This window comes from Alligator mississippiensis, chromosome 7 (assembly GCF_030867095.1).
Source record: "Alligator mississippiensis isolate rAllMis1 chromosome 7, rAllMis1, whole genome shotgun sequence".
In the NCBI taxonomy this organism is placed as follows: Eukaryota; Metazoa; Chordata; order Crocodylia; family Alligatoridae; genus Alligator; species Alligator mississippiensis.
In genome coordinates this window covers 42736069-42742075 of record NC_081830.1, presented here as the reverse complement: position 1 = coordinate 42742075, position 6007 = coordinate 42736069, and positions in this window count along the sequence as shown.

Sequence of the window (6007 nt, the reverse complement as noted above, 5' to 3'; positions counted from 1 at the left end):
TCCAGCTTTTTACCCTCGTTTTTCTGAAGTGTCTAGTGACAGTAAAATCTTAGCTTCATAGAAGGATTGTCATTGGTGTGAAAACTACACCGGGAGACTGAAGTAGTTGCAGCAGGTCCAGCAGTACACAAGAGTACACCAGAGTGTAGAGGTGTAAAGATGTGGTCAAACCTCAACACATGGGTAGCAGGAGCAAAAGAAACTACAGGATAAAACAAGCCAGAGATTCCAGCCAACAGCAGGAGAAACAGAAGCAGTCAAAGCAAACATTTTGAAATCTTTGGCCTTTGTACTTTTATGGTCCATCTATCTTTTCTCAGTACTTCCTCTAGATGTTCTTTTCCCTGCACTGATTGATGCTTTGCTCATGCCTCTTCCTTCCCATTCCTTGCCTCAAATTGTCTTGCCTCAAATTGCACTCTACCTAAACGATCTGTTCCTTTCTTCTCTTCCAGCTCTTTCATCCCTTTTGCCACTTTCCTCTTTTCCTTCAATGTGCTTTACATTCTTTTTCCTCTTCATTTAAGTAGTCCTCTCCGAATAAAATGTCTTCTAATGTTTTTTGGCCCTAACATGATGAATTAAAACGAACTTTTGTGTAACGAGTGATTACAGTTCCTGCATGTCTAGTTTCCACACCTCCAAAAAGGACTGATTTTCAGAGAAGCACCCAACTTTTGAATGTAAGGTCCCTTTTAAAGTTATTAGGTTAAGCAGTAGGGACATTTTACACATCCTCTGGAGGTATGGGAGAGAGCACTTTAGAGTGGATCCGAGAGCCACTCTGAAGCATCCGCAAGGGCTCATGTATTGACATCCCCATGCTTCAAAATGATGGTGAGGTACTTTAAGGAAAGTTTGTTGAATTAACTTTAGTTCAAGCACCCCCACTGTCATTTTGAAGCACAGGGACGCTGATACATGAGATGTGGAGGCTGGCTGGAGTCCACTAATTAGCATGCTCCAGCAGACTTGATTAATCCACTAGAAGGCCTAGTCAGATTAAAAGGGTGGAGGCAGGGTAGGCCAAGGCCCCAAGAGAGTGGACAACATCTGTGTAACACCTGTGGGACATGGGGCATAGTATAGAGGAGGTTTGGAGCCACACACTTAGCTCATAAGGCGTAGTCTAGTGGGGTTCAGCAAAACCGAAGCCACACAAAAGCTCATGGGCAGCCTCCCTACTCATTATTTTACCAACAAGATGTGGCAAGCAAGATTAGAAGGCACCGTTGGGGCAGAGCTGGCACAGTCATGGAGCCCCACGGGCATCACACCCACCCCAGGGACCCTGAGGCATGACACAGCCTCCCTGCACATGTACAAGCACTAAAGAACAGAGGTACTCGGTCACTAGGCACTTCAGGAAACATAGGCCTCTGGTTTCCCCATATGTAAAATATTTCAGGGTACTGTGGAATTTAATTTTTTTTTAATTTAATTTTTTAATATTTTTTGTAGAGGCTTAAGTAATACATGTTAAAATACACATCTCCAGAATGTATTGCTTATTAAAATACACAAACAGTGTAAACATGACTGTTCTCTAACAATACTAGCAAGACTACCTCATGTGTTTTTAATACTGTTTTGTTTAGCTGAAATAATCAACTATTATTACTTCAACATTTCCAAATAAACATCACCTGTCTTACTTAAGAATGTAATGGTAATGAAAACATTATTAATATAGTGATTAAGTTAGTTGATTGAATTATCCTAGATAAATAATTCTATATGCTGATTTAAGGTAATTTATTTATTTTTAATCTTTTAGACCTGAAGTGAGATTCTTTAAATATTTACTAAGCATTTAACTGTAGTGTAGCTGACAGAATTATTCCTGAGTGACATTTTGATCGCACCAGACTAAGCTCCCTCTATGACTGTTTCTAAGAAAGCTGTGCAAAATGTTTCTGTCGAGTTACACATTTAAGTATGAGCTTTGAGCCATTCACAAACCCCATCTGACACACATAGTAGTTAAAAGAACATTGGCTGAAGTTCCTTGTGTAGCTGGAATGCCAATGAAGTGTCTTCCACCAGAGCTGGCCTTCTTTCATCTTACCAAACTCTCCATGAACTCCTTTAAGGGAAAAAAAATGGGGAAAGTCTCATAGGAGAGAAATGAGCTGTTAACTAGGCAACAGACATGGAGCTTTTCATTGGGAGATAGGTATGGCAGGACCAAATGGGCTGAGGATTCCCTTTGGCAATTCAAGTTTTGAGTTTTTATTTTTTTTTTCAGTCTAGATTTAGCTGCTCTGTTCTTAGCTCAAATATTTTATTGAACTGGTATAATTTTCTGTCAATGTAAAGAAACATCCAGAGTTTCCAGTAAATTATTATATATTCAAATCTTATTGCGTTTTATTGCTTTTAAGATTTCTTTAAAAAATGTTTACAACTATGGTTAATGCATTCTGTTCCTAAGTGGCATAAAAATTCTCTCGCTAATAGTTAAATCCTTTACTAAACTATTATGTAAAAATGCTATTGAATTCTATGAAGTTTCTAATTACAGGGAAGCCTTTATAAGTCTACATCTGGTTTATATAACTTTTTGAACACAGCTATTATAAATACTATAGGAATATCAAACACAGTTCTTTGGTTGTGCTGAGCTCTGTATTTCTCAGGCTGTGTCCTATGATGGACAGAATATCACTGGCTTTAGTTGGAGCAGTAGTTTTCAACATGTGTAGATTCCAGGCACCCCTCCAGAATTTAGCAGTACATTGGTTGAGCCACTGTTGTATGGGCTGGGCTTATCTCTGTGGTTCTCAACCATGGTGCTGCTGCTGCCCCTACCACAGCCAGATTAAATTCTTCACATGCCTCATGAAGAGCCAGATGGAGAAGTGGCTGCAGCAGGAGCAGGCTCTTCCCTAAGGTGCCCTGAGCAGTTTCACCTGGCTACAGCAACACTAGAGCTGATGCCACGGCATCCTTGAAAGGGTATTGCAGCATCCTGGGGTACCTTGATTGAGAACCACTGGTTTTAGAGGCTCAGACCTAGCTTTCAAACAGAACTAGACAATAAAGCCAAACTTTCTTTGATAATATTGGATTTTGAGGAACCAGACTACCACCATTCCTTACTACCCCATAATAGCAGCTGTTGGAAGATGGAGCTACTTGTATATATGCACCCAGTTGTGGGTACTGAGCACTTGAATATTTGACTTGAAATCCCCAGTGGAAATAAGTATGGGAAGTTCAGTATCCTGGATAAGTTAAACAAGAGCAGCAACAGCCACTCTACTTTTTAAATACTCTTGCTTTTTCACAGAAAAGTCAATAATGTCATTAGCATTCATATTTTTATTTTGTAACTGTAGTGCTCTGAGGTATAGTTAAAAAAAATTCCTATCTCACCTGGGGCTCTTATAGATCAACTGAATAACAAGTATTTCTAAGTATGAAGACACAGAAAGTATCACATTTGCTACAAGGCAAACCGAATTAACTAAAAATGTTTAAGTACATACAGCACATTTTCAAAAGATGCTGTGGGTGCTAGAGCTTAGCCTCATCTGGGCTATTTCAAGTTTTCATATAGGCAGGAAGTAATAACATCATTCTTTTTTTCAGGTATGCACTGAATAACAAGTTAACTCAACCAGCAAAGATTACTGAAAAGTACTAGTTACAACTACAATCTGTCAATGAGTTCAAATACATCCTGAAATACTTGACGGTTTATCATTTTGATGAAGACAATATAAAATGTCAGAGATGGGGGGAGGGGGGTTGCAGACAAAGATAGATTTAGTGTATTTCATAATAGGGAAGATGACTAGAAAAAAAAGACATGGAGATCAGATCCATTTAGCAATATATGGAAGTAGCCCAAAAGCAGCAAATAACTTCATGACTGGCCGCAGGCCAGAAATGCCAAAACCTAGAGAAGATGAGCAGGCTAATAGAAATCACCTTACCTACTGATTTAGCCAATAGAGCACTGATGCATGCAACTTTTAAATCCACATAATTACTGTAACAGTATTGTCCTTTCCTGGCAGCTCCCAATATAATAGGTTGTTTATGATCTGCGTTATATGATTGACAACTGAGGTTGCAAGGACAGAATATGTTTTAAATTTGCATCTGCAACATTTGTCCTATAATATGTACACAAAATACTTGGGACTCATCATCAGGAAAGATCTCAGAGAAATCTAGTTATTTATTACTTATATGTTTATGAATTTAAAAAATGTGGTTGACTATCAAGCACCTTGCTGTTGTAACTGATACACTCCACACGTTCAGTATTGAGATCTGCGCAACGCAGTCAGAGAAAGGAAGATCACTGCAATTGTAAAACAACAGTGAGAGATTTTTTTTTTAATGCTATAGCAAATGGTCATTTCTAGAACTTAAGTAATGATGGTTATAAGCTCATGTGAATTGTTTCTAGCTTAGCATTAGTTATTACATATTGATGTTGGAAACATTAAGGTTCTGTAGAGTCTAAGTACAAACGACATACAACTAGAGATCATGCCATTGATATTTAAAACCCAGCAGGCTAAGTTATACAACAAATGATATTTTTCACATGCTCCTGCAAAAACACAAACTTGCAGTTGCCTATTCTATGGGCCTACCAGCCAATTTCCAGTTACAGAAATGGTAGTTGCATTTATACTTGTAGGTTACTACAATGAGTTCAAGCCCCAAATTTTAGCTCTAGATCAGGATTTGAGTACCCCAGAGTTCAGAAGAACTTGGTTCTGGTTTTATGGTCCTTGCCTACATCCAGCAGTCACTCTTATAATGGTCCCTTCATATTAATACAATAAAACCTCATTTATTCAAATTGCCTTTCTCTCTCCAGTATAATATAGGGAACCATAATCATTTACCCTAAATCTGATGGACAAAGGCTTCAGAATTCCCCCTAAATAGAACCATAATCAGGGTCTTCCTACACTGCAAATTGCAGGCTACATTTATAGTAACAGGATAACAACTGGAAATGTGTATCCTGCTCCAATGAAGAAACATGTTGTTTTCATTGCATTTATTGTAGATGTAAAAAGATTATAACAAATATCAAGTCTTTGAAAAAATTATCAAGGCTCACATTTGCGAGAGCCCGGCAGGACAAATTATGCTGAGGGGAAACTAGCATGGGTTCGTAGCAGGCAGATCATGCCTGACTAATCTAGTCTCTTTTTATGACCAGGTTACAAAACGCCTGGACGCAGGAGTAGGGGTGGGTGCTGTATACTTAGACTTCAGGAAGGCCTTCAATACGGTATCCCACCCCATACTGGTGAACAAGTTAAGAGGCTGTGACTTGGATGACTACACAGTCCGGTGGGTGGCGAAGTGGGGTCCTGCAGGGCTCAGTCCTTGGACCGATACTCTTCAATGTCTTCATCAGCGACTTGGACGAGGGAGTGAAATGTACTCTGTCCAAGTTTGCGGATGACACAAAACTGTGGGGAGAAGTGGACACGCCGGAGGGCAGGGAACAACTACAAGCAGACCTGGACAGGTTGGACAAATGGGCAGAAAACAACAGAATGCAGTTCAACAAGGAGAAATGCAAAGTGCTGCACCTAGGGAGGAAAAATATCCAGCATACCTACTGCCTAGGAAATGACCTGCTTGGTGGCACGGAAGCGGAAAGGGATCTTGGAGTCCTAGTGGACTCCAAGATGAACATGAGTCATCAGTGTGACGAAGCCATCAGAAAAGCTAATGGCACTTTATTGTGCTTCACCAGATGCATGACAAACAGATCCAAGGAGGTTTTACTTCCCCTCTATCGGGCTCTGGTCAGACCGCAATTGGATACTGCGTGCAATTCTGGGTGCCGCACTTCAAGAGGGATGTGGATAACCTGGAGAGGGTCCAGAGAAGGGCCACTCATATGGTTAAGGGCTGCAGGCCAAGCCCTATGAGGAGAGACTAGAGAACCTGGACCTTTTTAGCCATCGCAACAGAAGGTTGAGAGGCAACCTTGTGGCTGCCTATAAGTTCATCCTGGGGA